Source organism: Marmota flaviventris, chromosome 2 (genome assembly GCF_047511675.1).
Source record: "Marmota flaviventris isolate mMarFla1 chromosome 2, mMarFla1.hap1, whole genome shotgun sequence".
Taxonomy (NCBI): Eukaryota; Metazoa; Chordata; class Mammalia; order Rodentia; family Sciuridae; genus Marmota; species Marmota flaviventris.
In genome coordinates this window covers 185,684,251-185,704,507 of record NC_092499.1, presented here as the reverse complement: position 1 = coordinate 185,704,507, position 20,257 = coordinate 185,684,251, and the positions used below count along the sequence as shown (strand labels likewise).

The window sequence follows — 20,257 nt, the reverse complement described above, 5'->3', positions numbered from 1 at the left end:
ACAACGAACAAACAAACAAAACAAACAAGCAAACAAAACAACAAGAGTGATCCTGTACCCAAATTCCCCGGGGGGAACATCTTATAGGACTATAGTATGGTATCCCATGCAGGATATTGACATTGACACAATGCACAGATCTTGTTACTATTTCTCTAGTTTTACCTGTACATGTGTGTGTGTGTGTGTGTGTGTGTGTGAACTTAGTTATGAACAATTTTATGTGTATACAAATATGCATGTGTTATGCTCACAAATGCATGCGATTGTGTATCCACCACTACGGTCCAGACACACATACCAGTTTTGTCACCACAAGGATCCCTCATGCTGGCCTTTATAACCTTGTCCCTCTCCTCCCTGTTCCTCAGCCCCAGACTCTGGTCTTCAACAACCACTAGGTTGATGTCCATTTCTAAACTTTGATCTTTTTCAGAAACCCGGTGTAAATGGAATTATACAATTGTAGTCCTTCGAGATGGACCTTATTTACTCAACATAATACCCTGGAGGTTCATGGAATGTGTGTTTATTAATAATTCATTTTTTTTTGCTAAGTACTATTCCATGTAGGAATATACCAGAATTTATCCATCCACTGAAGGTCACTTGGGTTGTTTCCAGCTTGGGGCTATTTATTTATTTATTTTTAATTGTTTTTTTTAGTTGTAGATGGACACAATACCTTTTTAAATTTATCTTTATGTGGTGCTGAGTATCGAACCCAGTGCTTCACACATGCTAGGCAAGCACTCTACCTCTGAGCCACAACCCCAGTCCCGGGGCTATTGTTAATGCTATGAATATTTGTGCACAAATTTTCATACAGCTTCACTTACATGCGAATATACATTTTCATTTCTATAGGATAGATACCCAAGTGTGCAATCGCTCGGTACGTGATAATTGTATGCTTAGTGTTTATAGCATACTGCCAGTTTTCTGGAATGGGTATGACATCTTTATATTTCTCCAGTAAGGTAGGAGTGATCCCGTTTCTCTGCCTTCTTTCCAACATTTGGTATTGCCACTACTTTTAAATTTTAGTCACTCTCACAGGTGTGTAGTGCTATCTCATTGTCCTCTAACTCTACAATTTCCTAATGGCTAATGATATTAAACGTCTTTTCATGTGCTTATTTCCATCTGTATATCATCTTTGGTGAAATGTCTCTTTATGTCTTGTGAAAATTTTTCTAATTGGGTTGTTTACTTTTCCACTATTGAGGTTTTTTTTTTTTTAAACTTTTTTTTTTTTGTGTGTGTGTGTGTGTTGTCATTGTCTTTCCAACAATGGCTTTATTGAGATACGATTCACATACCATAAAGTTCACCTTTTTAAAGTATGTGACTGAGACATTTCTGGTACAGTCACAGTCATAGAACTGAACATCTATCACCATTCTCTAACTTCAGAGCATTACCCGACTCCAGAATGAAACCAGAATGGACATTTGTGTTGTTTCCACTTTTTGGTTATTATGAATTATAATGCTGTGAACATTTATGTTGGATTTTTTTGTTTTGTTTTTAAATCTCTTACATGTATACTTAGGAATGGAATTACTGGGTTTTATGGTATACCTCTAGGTTTTGAAGAAATGCCAACCTGGTTTCCTGAGGGGCTACACCATTTTACATTCCCACCAGGTTTCCAATTTATCTATACCCTTGCTAACATTCGCTATTAGCCATATTCTTGATTATGGTTATTCTAGTGGGGACATTACTGCAGATTTGATTTACATTTCCTGATCGACGCTTGATATTGAATATCTTTTCATGTACTTATTGGCCATTGTATATATTGGGGGAATGTCTATCCAAATCATTTGCCTCTTTAAAAATTGAGTTGTTTTTTAAGTTAAAGGAGTCTTTATATAATCTAGATAGAAGTTCCTTATTAGATATATGATTTAAAAATGATCTTCCATCCTGTGGATTGTCTTTACTTTCTTGATAATATTTTTTGATGCACAAATGTTTTTAATTTTGATGAAGTCTAGTTTATTTTTTTATTCTGTTGTTTGTGTATTTGATATTATGCATAAGAGACCATTGCCTAATCCAAGGACCTGAAAACGTATCCCTTATGTTTTCTTCTAAGATTTTCATGGATTTGACTCTTACACTTAGGTCTCATTGACTGAGTCAATTTCCATATGGTGTGAGGTAGGGACCCAACTTCATGTATTTGCATATGGATGTCCAGGTGTCCTAACCCCATTTTTGGTTCCCTACCTCCCATGAATGTTCACAGCAGTTTTATTAATACTGTTTCATTCCTCACTGGATTGTCTTGAAAATATTTTGACCATTATATAAGTGCTTATTTTTGAATTCTATCCCATTTATCTATATTTCTGTCTTTATGCCAGAAATACAATGTTTTGATTATTGTAGCTGAATAGGAATTTTTTTAAAATTTTTTATTGTTGGCTGTTCAAAACATTACATAGTTCTTGATATATCATATTTCACACTTTGATTCAAGTGGGTTATGAGCTCCCATTTTTACCCCATATACAGATTGCAGAATTACATCAGTTACACATCCATTGATTTACATATTGCCATACTAGTGTCTGTTGTGTTCTGCTGCCTTTCCTATCCTCTACTATCCCCCCTCCCCTCCCCTCCCCTCCCCTCTTCTCTCTCTGCCCCCTCTACTGGCATTCATTTGTCCCCCTTGTATTATTTTTCCCTTTCCCCTCACTTCCTCCTGTATGTACTTTTGTATAACTCTGAGGGTCTCCTTCCATTTCCATGCAATTTCCCTTCTCTCTCCCTTTCCCTCCCACCTCTCATCCCTGTTTAATGTTAATCTTCTTCTCATGCTCTTCGACCCTACTCTGTTCTTAGTTACTCTCCTTATATCAAAGAAGACATTTTGAATAGGAATTTTAAAAGTGGGAATTGTGAGTCCTCTAATTTTTGTCCTACCTTTACAAGATTGTTTTGTTCATTCTATTTTTTTTGGTCTATTCTTGCATTTCCATGTGCACTTTAAGAATCAGCATGTCAATTTCTGCAAAAAGGCAATGGGGATTTGATGGTAATTACATTGATTCTATAGATCAATATGAGGAGCATTGTTATTTTAACATTATATCTTATAATACATGAATATCAGTTATCTTTCTGTTTATTTGGGTTTTCTTTAACTCCTTTCAATGATATTTTCTAGCTTCTAGTTCATGAGTCTTACACCTTTTTTTTTTTTATTAAATTTGCTCCTAAGTATTTTATTCTTTGTGATGTTATTGTAAATGGAATTGCTTTTCAAATTTCATTTTTAAATTATTCATTGCAAAAATATAAGTAGACATCCTTATTTTGGGGCCTAGGAGGGAAGCATTCACTCTCTCACCATTAAGTATGATGTTAGCTGTGCATATTTTCTTTTAATAGGAGGCCTTTATTAAGTTGAGAAAGTTTCCTTATGTTTCTAATGTGCTAAATTAAAAAAAAATCATAAAATGGGGCATTGTATTTTGCTTTCCCTGTGTTTATTGAGATAATCATGAGCTTTTTGCTATTAATATGATGTATTACATTGATTGATCTTTCTATGTTAAGCCAATTTTGCATTAAGGGAGTAAATGACACATGATCACCTGTTGAAGAATTTGGTTTACTAGTATTCAATTGGGGAATTTTGAGATTTCTTTATATATTCTAGCTACTAGAACATTTTTTTGGTTGTAGGCTGAATTGAGCAAACTCTAGCTAAAGCGAGCAAGACCAGTAATTTTTTGGAGCATGTCAGGTCAGTATGTACAGGTTTGGGGATAGAATTCAGTTTATCAGAAAGTAATGGACCTATGATCAAGTAATGGACCTATGATCTCTGTCCTTTCTGTTCTTGCATCATCCATTGAAACACAAAGTCCCGGGAATCAGCCTGATTGGGTGAGGTGGAGTCATGTGACCAGGACAGGTGGGACACCTTGAATGACAGTATCAAGACTACTGTATGTAGTAAGAGCTGAGGGAATTTGACATATATCTTAGGATAGGGCTATTAGGAATTTATTTCTTTTTCATATAATATTTAATGTTTTTAAATAATAAAATTAATATTTCTTCATGGGAAACATGGAATATATAGAAAAGGATAAAGAAGAGAATATAAATAACTTGCTAATATACCAACCATGGAACACAGTTCCTAACATTTTTGGAATATCATTCTATCCCATTAATATTTCTCAATATAAATATATATGTGTTTGAAAAAAATCAGGATTATACTGCAATACTATTTTGTACCTGATTTTTTCCACTTAATTATTTTCTCTTACCCTAAGTCATTCTTTATGGAATGTGATTTTTAGTAATTGTCAAATAGTATACTGTATGGAAAAACCATAATCCATTTAAGTCAGTCTTCTATTTTTAGACATTGAAGTAGTTTCCAATTTTTCATTATTATGAATAATTTTGTAATAAATATTTTACAGCATAAATTTTAAAACCTGTCTATTGTGTAGTCTGTAGTCTGCAAATTTCTTTAAGTAAAACTGGGCATTTTAAAATTAAAAATTGTTGTTTACATCAACACCAATAGTGTACAAGGGCCCTAATTTCTCTGCTACCTTGCTGAAACTTGTTTTTTTTTTTTTTTTTTTTTGGATATTAGCCATCGTAATAAGTGACATCTCATTGTGGTTTTGGTTTGCATTTTTCTGATGATTAGTGATATTGTGCACTTTTTTTTGTATACCTGTTGACTAAATTCTTTGCCCACCTTCTAATCAGATTATTTTACTTACCTATTATTTTTAATATTATTTTTGCTGCTGAGTTGTGGGAGTTCTTTATATATGTTGGATATTGACCCCTTACAAATATATGGTTTGAAAATAGATTCTTCCATTCGGTAGGTTGTCTCTTCACTGTTGATTGTTTCCTTTGCTGTGCAGAAACTTTTTAGATTGACGTTGTTCCCTCTATTTTTTGTTTTTCTGTTGCCTGTGCTTTTAGTGTCATATCCTTAAAATCATTGCCAAGATCAATGTTATGAAGCTTTTCAAATCCTATGCTTTCTTCCAGGAGTTTTACAGTTTCAAGTTTTACATGTAAGTCTTTTATCCATTTTCAGTTGATTTTTGTGTATTCTGTAAAATATCCAATTTCAATTTCAATTTCAATCCAAGTCCAATTTCACTCTTTTGCACATGGATACACAGTTTGCCCAAACCACTTGAAGAGTTTATCTTCTCCCCATTGTGTATTATTTTTTTGTGTGTGTGATATTGGGGATATAACCCACAACCTCACACATGCTAGGCAAGGGGTCTATTGCTGTGCCATATCCTTGACCCCCAATTGTATATCCTTGATGCCCTTATCAAAGGTCAGTTGGTTTTATGTTAAAAAACTCCAAACATCTGGGAGTGATGGAACATGCCCAAATCCCAGCTACTAAAATTAAAAAAAAAAAAAAAAAAAAAGCTGGGGTAGCATAAATGAGATGCTGGGTTTAATTGCTAGCATTTCAACAAGACAAAACAAAACAAAAGAATAGCAAACAAATTCAAGTAGTTCAAAAGAGTATTCATTAAAAAGTAAACCTTGTTTTCATCCTTCATTCTGGTTTCTTATGTTCACTTCCTAGAGGCAATCAATATGGTCAGTTTCTTGTATGTCACTCCCCAGGCATATAGATACAAATATAGAAAGCATATTTGCATGTAATTTTCTATTTTCTTACTTTCCTCTCTGCATCTTCAGCCCCTTCTTTTTTTCACTTAACAATATCCCTTGCAGATCATTCTTCATTACTATATGTTCTATAGTCATTCTACATTTAAATGGCCAGATAGCACTTCTTTGCATGGATGTAGTATAATTTATCTGTGAAGCTTTGTACTGGTGGACATTTAGTTTATTGACAAACTTTTGCTAAAAAAAAATACTTAATGAATGACTTTGTATGAACAACTTTGTGCCCAGTAATGAGTATACCTGTGGAATAAATTCATGAAGTGGACTTGTACATTTAGAATTTGAAAGCATACTACCAAAATGCCTTCCAAGGTGAGCACCATGCAGAGACCTTAAATGCTGTTAGTATCTGCTTCTTCCACTCTTACTCATAGCGTGTTATTAAACATTTTGATTTTTACCCATGATTGATAAAAAGAGGTTTTGAATTGTGATCTGAATTTGTAGCAATGTGAGGTTGACTTCTTCATGTGTTTGAAAACATTGGGCTTCTTTTTTCTGGGAACTCCCTATTAATGTCCCTCCCCACTACCAATTTTCTATTTTAGACTTTTATTTATTTGTAAATTCATCTTTATGTCATGGAGAAGTCAGTCCTCTGTCTGTTTCATACTTCTGGTATTTCCCCCCTGAGTTTGTCACTGTTTTGTTTTTCCATTTGTCATGCAGAGACTTAAAAATTTTAAATGTAGTTAAATCCTTCAAATTTTTAAAATTCAATTTCATCTGGATCTTGAGTCCAGAAGATGACACATAAAACCTATCTCATCCTGAAATTCCAAAAAACTACTATATATCTTCTTCTAGTACTACTTCAATTTTACTTTACTTTTTTTTTTTTTTAAATATATATTTTGGTTCTTCCCTCTGACACACTCTGCCACCATGATGTTCAGCCTCACCTGGAGCCCCGAGGAATGCAGCCGGCCTTCCATGGATTAAGACCTCTGAAACCGTGAGCCCTCAAATAAACTTTTTCTCCTTACAGTTGTTCTGGTCAGATCCTTTACTCACAGCAGCCAAAAAGCTGACTAAAACCGAAATTGGTACCAAGAAGGAATGTCATTGCTGTGACAAGACCTGACCATGTGGGTCAGAAGCTTTTGGAGTTTCTTGGAATTGGTGGGAGGAATTTTGAGATGTGTAGCAGAGCAAGCTGGAAATGCTTTGGATTGTTGTAAACGGAGCTTCATGGCTGATTCTGGTGGGAGGTCAAAAGACCAGACAGCCAAAAGGACCGCGAGCAGTGGAGACAGGGCTCAGGAGGGTTCAGAAAAGGAGGACTCTATTGGAATTTGGAGTAGAGGCCATCCATGTTATGTTCTGGCTGAGAAGTTGACTGCATTTTGCCCATGTCCTGAGACTTTATATGAAACTGATTTTAAAAGTGATGGACTTCTTAATCTGGCGGAGGAAATGTCTAAGCAACATAGCATTCAGGCGGTGGCATGGATGTTGCTGGCGGCTTTTAGCCAAGTTTATTGTGATATTCAGGAGCAGAAAGCAGAGCAGAAAGATTTGAAAAATTCGGACTTGAAAGATGGGAGCAAAACTGGGACTAAGGGACTTGCAGTTGTTAAAGACATTACTGCTACTAAAAAAATACTAAAGACTTTGCCTAGAGACAATAAGAAAGATGGCCTAAGGGCAGCTCAGAAGCTGGCAAGACCACACCCATCTCAGGCTCCTGGGAGTAAAAGCAAAATTTCTCTGGGGAAGAGACCTGTGGGGCACCCTTCTTGCGCAAAGGGGCTGAGGAAGTTTTTTCAAAGTGCTCAGCCACCCAGACACACAGAGCCCGCTGCGGCCAGGGTCCCTGGAGCCTGGGCTGTTACTCAAGATAGCAGCAGATCTTGGCGTCAACCACGTAGTGCTGGTGGTACAGGAATGCAGGACACTGGAGCAAGAGGGTCGTGGAGGCTTCCACCAGGATTTCAAAGGAAGGCTTTGGAATCCAGGCAAAGTGCAAGGTCAGAATCCCTGTGGGCACTCCCTGAGAAGGCCAGGTGTGGAGGCTTGAAGAGGAAGCCAAAGCTGCAGTGGAGACCCCCCAAATTAAGAAATACCAGTAATGTGGGTCATTATCCTAGGAACGCAGAGACCAGTCAAACAGAAAGGCCACTTGGGCTCCAACAAACAAGGCCACAGGGACAGAGCTACACAAGCCCTTTGAAGACAACATCATGATGCCATGTGCCCCAGATCCTGGATCTGGAGCTCCAAGTCTTGTTTTCTCAGCTGGATTTCGGGGTTGCTTGGGTCCTATCCCTTCTTCCTATGTCCCTACTTTTGTGAATGGAAATTTTTACTCTGTACCATTCTATATTAAATACTTGCAAATTGCTTTTAATTTTACTTGAGCTATCTCAGAACTCTAGAGACTATGGGGACTCTTGGGATGGGCTAAATATTTTGCATTGTCAGAGGAGTGTGAGCTTTTGGGGGGCCAGAGGTGAAAAGTTATGGTTTGGATGTGAGGTGTCCCCTGAAAGCTCACACGTGAGACAATACAAGAAAGTTCGGAGAAATGATTGGGTTATGACTTTAGCCTATCTGTGAGTTAAACCCTCCTAATGGGATTCACTGAAGTGGTAGGGTGTGGCTGGAGGGGTAGGAATTGGGGCGTGGCTTTGGGTATTGATCTGTTTCTGGAGAGGTGAATCTTTCTCTCTGCTTTCAATATGAGCTTCTTCCCCACACTCTCCCACCACAATGTTCAGCCTCACCTGGAGCCCCAAGGAACAGAGCCAGCCTTCTATGGTCTAAGACCTCTGAAACCATGAGCCCTCAAATAAACTTTTTCTCTTTACGGTTTAAAAAAAAAAAAAAAAAAAAAAAAAAAAAATATATATATATATATATATATATATATATATATATATATATATATATATATTGAGTTGTAGGTGAACACAATACCTTTATTTTATTTTTATGTGGTGCTGAGGATCGAACCCAGTGCCTCACACATGCTAGGTGAACTCTCTACTACTGTGCCACAGCCCAGCCCTTCAATTTCATGTTTATTCTTCAAGTTTTTAAAAACACTTATTCTTTAGTAGAAGGTGGACACAATACCTTTATTTAGTTTTTATGTGGTGCTGAGCCTGAAAGTAAAGTAACCCCGTAAGCAAAGGCCATGAACACACAGATAGATTTTGAACCCAGTGCCTCATGCATGCTAGGAGAGCGCTTTTCCTCTGAGCCACAACCCCAGCCCCTATTCTTAAAATTTTTGAGATTTAATTTATATTTCATTTTATATTTGAGATTTATTTTAGTATAAAGAGTGAGAAAAAAAAATCCAATCCCTATTTTCCCAAATGCCTAGTTAATTTTTAGAATTGAGTAACCCTAGGATAGATTTTTCTTCTCTTTAAATTAAATTAAAAATTTTTTATGGGGCTGGGGATGTAGCTCAGTTGGTAGAGTGCTTGCCTCACATGCACAAGGCCCTGGGTTCAGTCCCCAGCACCACACACACACACACACACACACAAAATTATTAACATACTAATACAATGTGGTGTTTTGATATAGGTATACATGTGGAATGATCAAATCAGGCTAATTAGCATATCTATTACCTCAAATACTTTTAATTTATTTGTGGTAAAAATAAAGTCCTCTCTTTTAGCTATTTTGAGAGAATGGATCATTGCTAAAGATGGTTTGAGCCTTCTTCAGAGTCCCAGGAGCTTCAGGAAGCTAGTATGGGGCCATCAGGCCCAGGGGAGCTACCATCGCATTGCCTTTGTGAGAGGAATTCTGGGCAGTTAGGCTAGGGACAGGTTGAGCATAATATCTCTGAGTTTTATCTCTAGATCACGCAGGACTGTCAGAGAAAAGTGTGGAAAGATGATATTGTTCATAACTCTGTAGAATTGTTCTTCCTAAGTTACATTTTAGGGTTATGCCCTCCATTTCTTCTATGGATGCTAAAAAAAACAGCCTTATGGAACCGTTCCATCGGCTGCATTACCCAAAGGGCTACTTGGAAGGCATTGTTGAACTCAGCTGTTCTTAACTAGAGTCTTGAACTATTATTTTGTTTTGGAAAAAAAAAAGCATGTCATTTATTTTAAAGATATGTCACAATTAAGTTTTACTGCTGAGATACAAAATAGAAGATGAGCAATTGGTCATCTATGAATTAGAAGAAGCACTGGAGAAAAATATGTTTGCATCATTATAGCACATTAAAAAATATGGCCTGGGGAGTGGTGAGTGGGTACTTTGCAATGCATCATGTTTGAAAGGTTCCCATCAGAGGATGTTGCCAATCAGATGGGGTTACTGATACAATGCAGGATGGCCAGTTACATTTGAATTTCAGATGAAAAAAAACACTGTTTTAGCATAAATAGGTCATGTAATAAATATTGCATGGGGCATACTTATACTAAAGTGTTATTCATTTTATAAATCTGAAATTCAAATTCAACTGGGCATCCAGAACTTTTATTTGTGAACTCTAGCAACTCCACCCCTGGGAATATTTGACAGTGCCTGGAGACATTTTCGGCTGTCATAACTTGAGGCAGGTTTGCTTCTGGCATCCAGTGGGTAGAGACCACAAACAAACTACACTATAGTTCATAGGACAGCCCTCAAACAAGGAATTATTTATCTCATAATGTTAATGGTGTTAAAGTTGAGAAACCCTAGTTTAACATAATTCTTAAAGTCTCTTGGACTCTCTGAGAAAGTCTTCTTGTATTTTTTGGTACAGATTTCTTTTAGAATAAAACCTGAAGAAACCTTGTGATTCCTGCAAGGAACTGGCTTTTTTGGAAAAGTTTTTCCTAACAGTGACATCAAGAATAAAACAAAATAACTGATTTTTATTTTCCTTTTCACTTGGACTGTCAGGAAACTCAGACCACATTAAAGGCCCAAGCATAAAGACTGTGTAGGATTTTATGTGCTGCATATACATTTATTTATTTTTTTCCCTTTTGGTCTTGACTTTCTAGCCGGATTTGCTTTTTCCTAATTATTCTTCTTTATTCCTTTTTCATCATTTCCTGTGTATCACTCAGATGCCTGTGGAATAAAGTGGGGGAGACACATGCACACACAGATTCAGGTAAGTGTTTGAAAATGGTATTTATCATACACTTGACCTGGTCTTACTGTGTCCTTGGGAACCAGGTAGAAAAATGCGGGTCCCCAGTCTCTTTCCAGACAGCATGCAGATCTCAGAAAATGACCTTTGCTTAGGGGGTTACTGTTACTTTCAGGCCCAAGCCTGAGAGTCCTTGAGGTAGTTGGACCTTGGAAATCAGAGCTGCCATGAAGCTGGCCTTTGGGCACTGGGACAATGGACATTAGCTTCCTCCAGCTTGATCTTGGGAGGCCACACAAGTCCTTGTGTACTGCCCAGAAAGTGCGGGTCACTCTGCAGAGGCCAAGCAGGCAGGGATGTGCGAGGCACTGTGGCGGCCCACGCAGATGCACACAGGGAAGGAACGAGATTGCATCTTCCCCCGGACCAGCGAGATTCTATAAACATAATCAAAATGTAATAGAAACTTTTTGGAAATGCTGTTATGAGGAGAAAGCATCAATCTTGATGGAACTCCGCTCAACAGGCTTTGCGGAGCTAATCAATCATGGTCAGGACTCGGCCTCCCCATCTGTCTGCGCCGGGGACCGATCAGAGCTTGCTCACTCCCAGGCTGGGGCTGTGTCCCCTCACCAGGCAATCCATCATGCTGCAGGGGATGGCGGGTGGGGAATAATAGCACGCTAATAAACTAGGGGCTTTTTTCATTCCCAACTAATTTTTAGTAAATGAGCCCAATCCAGACAGAGCAGGAAAAAGTGCCCGAGGAGATGGTGCTTCCGAGAGATGCGCCTGGCTGGCTGGGGACAATGGCTCAGGCCCAAGGGGAAGCAGAGAGCCAGGGCTGTGTTCCTCACACACCCAGGGATGTTCCTCTCAGTGTTCAGCTGAGGGAGGAGCTGGCCTGTGGAGGCACAGGGAAGAATGAATCCTGAACAACTTCCGGAGTGTTGGCATGACTTCCGGGTCTGGCTCTGAGCTCTGATGCCCTGCGATGGCATGGTATTTGCATCTGATTTGGAACTTGGGGAGATTGTGGCTTATGAGGAAGTCAGAAGGCAGAATTAAGCCAAGCAGTGGGCTGAGGGTTGATAACAGAAATGAGCCCAGTGGTCAGAAGCCAAGGAGACAGATGAAGACATAGAAGACCGGGAGGTCTTGGAGCAGAGAATGTGAATAATAAAGTGGCACGGGCCCATTTTCATCTGGCAATAAATGCCACGGGGAGAACCTTCAGGTTATGGGCAGGACAGGGCCTGGAGCAGGATCTTCTTAGAGAGGCCCATAATTTTGGGGACTCCATCTGCTTTAACACACCTTCCTTCCCTCCAGCATTTTGTTTAGTGCAGAGTTCAGGCTAGGCACTCACAAATATTTGTTAAATAAATACATGAATGAGAATTGCCCCTGAGGATAGATTTTGAAGATCTGGTCTCATAAATTTCTTAAGTTCTCCAACTTCAGGTTTCCATCTTGAAATACAAAACCACCCAGGACCCTGTCTTGGACATGAACAGAAGGACAGCTTTGGAGAAGGTGAGTGGATTTGTAGTCTATTGTTGTGTGACAAATTACCTCCCCTCCCCCAACTGCCTGGTTTTGAATGACAATAAATATCTATTATTTCTCATAGTCGTTGTTCCCTGGGGTTTTGGGAGCTGCTTTCTGTTCCCAGGCCTGGTCAGTCTTTCTGGAGCTGTGTTCATTACCTTTACTCCAGGATTTTAGGGATGGCTGCAATTTGCTTGATTCTCCTTTCATCAAGAGGGAAAATCTACTTACCCCCTATTTGAATCTGGGCTGACCTGTGACTGTTTAACCAGTAGAATAGGGAAAAATATGACACTATGCCAGTTCTGGGCCTAGTTTTCAAATGCACTGGCAGCTCCCACTTGGTCTCCTGAAGTCTGAGCTGCCATGTCAGAAGCCTGACCACACTGCTAGACACACCAGACAGGCCTAGTGTCCACATGGAGATGGGGAGGAGTAGGTTTCCAGTTCCTGCTGAGATCCACAAGTCTGAGAAATGCCATGGTGGACCCTCCAGCCCTGCCCAGCCCATATGAATACCAAGTAAGCATAGTCACCGCCACACAGAGTAGAAAAAGGCCCAGGTGAACTCTCCCACAGAATCATGAGACCCAATAAAACAGTTGCTGTTTCAAGCCACAAAGTATTGGGGCCCTTTGTTTTACATGCAGAGGTAATTGGAACACCCAGACTCCATGGCAAGATGGTAGATTGCATCTGGTCCAATTGCATGTTCTGCTGAATGCTGAATCATTTCCTTGATTGGTTTTCCCCAAACACCATTCAGTCTTTCCCTTGTCTACATGCCTAAAGAGGCTGGGCAATTATCACCTCTGGCAGTATTCTTTTCTCTACTGAGTTGATTGTGAGTCTCTTCTTCCTTTTCTCTCTCTCTATCCTCTCTTCCCCCAGCACCTCTCTTTTCTTTCTTTCCTTCCTGAATATTTATTGGGGAGAGAATCCAAGAATGGTTCCCAGGGGAAGCGATGCTGAGCTGGGTCTTGAGATTGTAGGATTTGAGCAGACCCACGGGGAAGGGCTCATTCTAGGCAGGGTATAGGCAAAGGCAGGGCTGATGGTGAGCATATTGTGGGGAGAGTAGGAATGGTGGGGCTTGAAGTGATGGGGAGAGAGTTGAGGCTTTTATCAAGATAGGTCTTGCTGCCAATCAGGGGTTCAGGCTTCATAGCCAGGCTGAGCCGAGAGCCCTTTCCCCTTCAGAAACTACCCTCTGGATGCTGTGGGGTGGTCAGTATGGCAGCAGCAGAAAAGTTAAGAGTTGATCCATGAAAGATGGTTGCAGCTTACGTGGGGTGGAGGTGGTGGATTTGCAGGGCAGTCAGTGGGTGGTGTGAAAGTGTAGTCTGTGTTTGCCTCATTGTATGAGAATATGAAATTCAACTGTAAAGGACAAAAAAAAAAAAAAAAAAAAAAAAAAAAACCCAAAAGATGAATGAACCTCCTAGGAAGTATTTGGCATAGAAGTATCTGGCACATAAACTGGCGGCTTACCAGGCAGGCAAAACTTAGTGGATGTGTTACATATACACAATGAGATAGCTTGGGAGACTCAGGCAGAATTCACAAGACATGTTTCACATATAGATTGCAAGAATTTTAGCAACTTGCTAATCATAGATTAAATGGCTTATACGATGAAATAATCAAGAGTGTTATAAACAGAAAAATGGTAGCAAGACCAAGTCATAACTGCATCCATTCTGATCTGACAGCTAGGTCATCCCTAATGGGCCAACCACTGGTGTCACCAACCCTGGGCTCATTCTGGTTCCATGTATGTTACATCTACAAAATGCAGATAAAAGCTCTTGGCTGATTGGCCAGGAAGAAAGAGAGAGAGAGACAGAGGAAGAGAGGAACTTTACTCAGTTGCATTCCCCAGGGTCCCAGGGGTCTCAGGATTGTTTGGTTCTTCCACCCACTTGCACCCCATCCTAAATGTGTCACCAATCTCAGTGAGGCTTTGATCAATGTCTGCCCATCCCAAATTTCCCCCTCTTCCTCTCGGCCTCTGGTAGCCACTTTTCTGCTCTCTATTTTCATGAGATCCACTTTTTTAGCTTCCACATAAGTGAAATTATGTTTTTCTTTTCTGTGCCTGGTTTATCTTATTTCACTTAGCATAAGTCCCTCCAGTTCCATTGATGTTAGGAATGACAGAATTTCCTCCTTTTTAATGGCTGAGTACGATTCCTTTGTGTGTGTGTGTGTGTGTGCGCCTGCCGCATTTTCTTTATGAACTCTTCTCTTGATGGACACTTTGGTTGTTTCCATATCTTGTCTTGATACTGTTAATAGTTCTGAAATGAATCTGGGTGTGGTGACACTTGCCTGTAACCCTAGCAGCTCTAGAGCGCGAGGCAGGAAAATTGCAAGTTCAAAGCCAGCCTCAGCAAGTTAGTGAGGCCCCAAGCAATTCAGTGAGACCCTGTTTCAAAATAAAACATAAAAAGGGCTGGGGATATGGCTCAGTGGTTAAGTGCCTGGGTTCAATCCCTGGCACCCCACCCCTCTCAAAACAAAAACAAAAACAGAAACTGAAATGAACACATAATTTCAATTTCTTTGGGTATATACTCAGAGTTAGGATTATTGGGTCATATTGATAATCTCCTAAAATTATATAATAATAGATAAATCATCATGGCTATTTTCCACGTTGTCTGACATATGAGTATGTGCTTATTTTGCCACTGGTAAGCAGCAGGATGCTGGGTGGGGCTTCCACCTGACCCTCTGACCCCATATCCATTAGAAGATCCTGTTGGTTCTATTCTGCTGCTCTGACCTCACGGCAGCCACCACTCAGTCTAAAACACCTCTGCCTCTTGCCTGGATTGTTCAGTGGCTTCACTTTCTGCCACCCTCAGCCTTGGCCCCTTTAGTTCCCTGCAGAGCAGCCCAAGGGATCCTGCTGGAAAAAAAATCAGAGGATGTGGGTCCTCTCTGGCCTCGGATGTCTCCTCATCTCCTATACAATAGCCAGTCCATTTTCTATTTTAAGAAATAAACAGTCTTCATGGTTTAGGGAAATTTTAGGGTTATAGGAAGACTGAGTGGAAAATACAGAGTTCCCCCATTGCCCCTCTTCCTCGCCCCTCTCTGTTACTTACAGGGTGTGGCACATTTGTGACAGTTGATAAACAATACCCAATCACTGTGATTGACTAAAGTCTGTAATGTGCACTAGGGTTCATTCTTTCTTTGTGCATTGTATGGGTTTGTCAGAACCATTGTGACAGCTCCACTCGGAAGTGTTTCCCTAAACTCCCCTGTGCTCCACCTGGTCACCCCTGCTGGCCTCCTCCAGAACCTCAGGCAGCCACTGACGATTTTAGCATCTTTGTAACTTTATCTTTCCTGAGATGTCACAGAGATGGAATCATATAGTATGTAGCTTTTCAGACTGGCTTCTTTCACTCAGCAATATGTATGGAAGGCTTCTCCATGTCCCAAAGTCCTTTGAAATGGCCCCAAAGTCCTTCATCAATGGTCCTGCACTATGTGTTTTTTTTAAAAAATATATTTTTGGTTGTAGATGGACACAATACCTTTTTAAAATTTTATTTATCAATTTTTTTTTTGTGTGTGTGGTGCTGAGGATTGAACCCAGTGCCTCACACATACTAGGCAGGTGCTCTACCGTTGAGCTATAACCCCAGCCCCCTGCACCATTTTCAGCCTCATTTCTTTCCTGCATCTTCTTGGTCTCTCTGCCCCAACCATTTTGGTTTCCTTGTTATTCCTGGAAGAAGGCAGGCACATTCCTGCCCGTAGGTCTTTGCATGTACTGTTCCCTTTGTCTGGAATGCTATTCCCTTAGTACTTGTGTGACTGATTCCTTCATCTCCTTGAAGTCTCTGCTTAGACATCCATCTCCACAGAGGTGTCCTCCTGGAGCACCCTAGGTATCCATCTGACCAATCTAAGAGAGGGTCCCCATCACTGAGCTTCTGCTTTACTGTTCTCTACAGAATATCCTCTTACAACATACGACAGGGCTTATCTTTCAATTTTACTAATGTCTGTCCTTGCACTGAACTGGAAGCTCCAGGGATTTTTGCCTATTTTATTCAATGACAGAGATTTCCAGGCCTGGCACAGAGTAGACACTCAATAAACAGTTAAATAAAGGAATGAGTGTGAGGCAGCGGGGAAATGGTCAGGGAGGTGAGTCTAGAGTCAGACTGCTGGTCCCCAAATTCCGGCTTCACTGGTCTGCAGCAGCGGTAAACTACCGAATCTTTCTTCATTCTGTAAAAACGAAATAAAAAAAATACTAATTCTTTCTTAGGGATGTAGTGACTATTAAATCTAATAGTTTACCCAAAACACCTAGAATAATGACTGTAGCTAGCAACGACTTGGTAGGGTCTGCTTTTATCCTCGTGTTCTATTATATGTGTGTTAGGTCCCATCTCCTTGATAACAATGCCAGTTCCAGGTGGGCAGGAACTGTGTCTGTCGTATACTTCTATGGACAATAGGTATTTGATCAGGGATGGAATTCACCAGCAGACTCTGTGCTGGGTCACTGCAGCCCTTGGGACATGCTGTGATGGGAAAGCAGTCCTTGAGCAGGGACAAGATGGGGTATCAACCTGAAGTTTAATTGGGGAAAAAAAAGATGGGGTATCAAGAGCCTTCCTCTCTGCTTGCAAGTACATATTTGAGGAACTTGGGAGGTCACTTGACAGGGGTGGGGTTGTAGGGAAGGGATCCTCAGGGGCCCTAGTCCCAGCACTGTGGGTCTGTGACATCCTGAAACAAGTCCTAGATTAGTGCATGCTGGCCAGGCCCTCGCTACCTTGAGTCTTCTTCAGTCCTGCTTAGACCACCTTTGCAGCTTCCTGTCCATAGCCTGCCTCCTGCAGCCCACCCTCTACCCTTTATGCTAGAACACAGATCCCAGCTAAAGTTGGGGGGCGGAGTTCTTGGAGACAGTCAACAGCACGCAGTAGGAAGAGAGAGTAACATGTTTCGTGTTAGTTTTTGCCACCTAAAAACCAATTCCCAAATGCTTTATGCTTATGGGTCATTTAAGTATCCATTTACCTTGACTGGATTTGGTTGCAACAGGCTGGACTCTAGGCCTCCAGGGGGACTCAAGTCTATTTGTCATTTGGGGATCCAGGCTGAAGAGTTGGCAGCTATATGGGGCGCGGTCTCCTCATGGCATTTCACTGGAGCCTTAGAGGCCAGGTCCCGCTACACCAGCTCACTTAAGGCTCTGTGCACCGCATGTCCTTCTGCTAATATTTCATTGGCCAAAGTAAGTCACGTGGCCAAGTCCAACATCAATGGGAGTATTATTCAGCCTTAAAGAGGAAGGAGATTCTGATCCAGGCTATGACAAGGGTGAGCCTTGAGGACATCTGTTAAGTGAAAAAGCCAGTCACGGAGACATATACTGTATGATATAACTTCTATGAATGACCAGGAGTCATCAAATTCATGGAGACAGACGTGGAATGATGGTTTCCAGGCTGCAGGGAGGAAGGGATGTGAAGTTACCAATGAATGAGTATAGGGTTTCAGTTCTGCAGGTGAGGAGAGACCCCAAGATGCAGTATATAATGTGAACGTACCCCATGCTACTGAAGTATATGCTTAAAAATGAGTAAGAGAGTAACATTTTTTCTTTTTGCTTTAAGAAGCTTAAATAAAAAGATAAAATTCCATTTAAACACCAAATGGTCTAAAATAAGTGCAAAGACAAAGTCACAATTATCTATCATCCCAGCACACAGGATAAACACTGTTAACTCCTTCAAAACCCTGCCAGAGATTTCACTGTAGATGAAAATCCAAATGGGACCAGGTGTCAGTTTTTTTTTAGCAGAAAGACTACTGTCATACATGCTGTTTTGTGACCAACTTTTTTAAAAAGCAAAATCGCATTGTTGATGTGTTTTGAAGTCAACACATTGAACTCCCATCATTCTTAATGGCTAGATAGTGTTCCGTGTTTTATGGATTCTAGTTGTATCAGTTCTTAGTGCATGTAACAAAGTGCCCCAAATCTCGGTGGCCTACAGGACAACCACTTCTTCCTGCTCATGAGCATCATCATGACAATGTTTCTCTGGGGCCAGCTCTCAGGAGCAGGAGGTTAAGGAAGCAGCAGAAAGAATTTCAGTAAAGATGTGATGTCAGTTTGGGCTTGGTTCTGAGGAAAGCCCTGAAGCCAAAATTGCTCTAGCATTTGTCTCCCCACAAAGCCCTTCATACACCCCTCCCTGGTTAATCCACTGGCTATAATCTGACAGATCTGGTGAGCCAATGGCCATTCTCCAGAGAAGGCAATGCTCTTGGCAACTGGTATTTCAGCAGCCTGGTGAAAGAGAAGATGGCAAATTTTCTATTATGGGTGTTTTACCACAATTAAAAAAAAAAATCAGTGCCGTGTGCAAGTCCACTCCACCTGAAATTGGAGACCCTGGAAAGTTACAGGGCATAGGGTGTGGATATATAATCCTGATACAATTGTGTCAGAATTGGGACCAATAATCCAGTCTCGCCAATGCTCAGATTTGCGCAGTGGGGAAATTTCTCCGGCAACCACAGAGGGCAAGCTGGTTCTCAGCGAAGAGGCAACAATCCAGGTGAAATCCACCCTGAGCCTGGCCAGGTCCGTGGGGATGGAGGAGACGGGAAAAGATGGAGTAACAGCCTTGTCATTGAAGGATTTCCTGTATCTGAACTACGGTGCCTGAGGCTTTAATTTGTTATTACCTTTAAGCTCTTAGCAACCTGGTGTTGCTACCATGAATCCCATTTTATAGAAGAGGAAAGAGAGGTTATGAGAAGGGAGTGTCTTGCTTAAGGTCACACAGCTGATAAGGACCAGAGCTGGCCTTTGAATCCTCCTCTGTCTGCCTCTAGGGCTCTCCCACCTTGGGTGAGGGAGACAGACAGGAATCTGATTTGACCTCTGAGTTTAGGGACAATGAGCCCTGCAATTTTGAGGTCAACAGGAGACAATGACCTAGGAGAGAAAGGTGGCAGAAGACCGAAAGAAAAAGAAAAACTCCTTCCTCCAAAATAGCAGTGTTTTCCTCTGGCCTCACTCGCCTTCCCCTTGTTTACCTATAACTTCTTCCAACTTTTGTCGAGGACAGAGAGAAGGGGAGAACGGGAATCCTCCAGGGGCTGAGGCTGCTGTTCAGCTCACAGTGTAGCCTGACAAATCAAGTGGGTAAAACCCATTAATTAGCAGTTTTGGAAACAGTTGCAAAGTTAATTATTCCGTTTTCTGATGAAAGAAAGCTAATTTTTGGCATTTACTCTGACAGTGACATGAACTAACATTTTTCGAGTTGACATCGCTCAAGATAAATGATGCTGTGAGGCATTTGTGCAAACATCCTGACCCACAGTTTGCTGCTGAAGACTGCCTGCTATGGGTGCCTTCGACACAGTGTTTTGCCTGGTGAGTTTGAGGGGGCGGGTGAGCCAAGGAAGGGGCATCTGTGGGGGGAAGGGTAATGAAGAGGAGAGAGCTGTTTGTATCCAGAGAAGATGCAACGCCAGAGAGAACATTTCATGTTCAAAATATCTTGTCGTAACTGAGATAACTCTCTGTCTGTCTGTCTGTCTGTGGTGAGGTGCTTACACAGAGGAGGGATGCAGTTTTCCCAAATGGTTGCTTCCAAATTTAGATCCCAGACTTTGCTTTTGGGTATGAGGCCTGCCTATCCAACTGTCTGCTTGACACCTTGCAGGCATCTCAAACCTGCAAGGTGTATTAGTCAGCTTTTTGTTGCTGTGACCAATATATCTGACAAGAATAAGTTAAGAGGAGGAAAAGTTTATTTCAGAGGTTCAGTTCACGGTTGGCGACTCCATTGCTCTGGGCATGAGATGAAGCAGAACATCATGGTGGAAGGGTTTAATGGAGGAAATCTG

The 20,257-nt window shown here is 40.9% G+C and overlaps 1 long non-coding RNA gene across 9 annotated transcripts in view; it reads left to right on the top strand.

The window, feature by feature from the left end:
* LOC114100399 (uncharacterized) overlaps positions 1-20,257 on the top strand; it is a 238,501-nt gene that overhangs the window by 59,128 nt on the left and 159,116 nt on the right. For all 9 annotated transcript variants that reach the window (XR_011706769.1, XR_003584062.3, XR_011706767.1 and 6 more), the window contains exons 3-5: positions 10,773-10,819; positions 12,249-12,334; positions 19,645-19,781. This is a non-coding gene — a long non-coding RNA (uncharacterized lncRNA). The remainder of the gene's footprint in view (positions 1-10,772; positions 10,820-12,248; positions 12,335-19,644; positions 19,782-20,257) is intronic.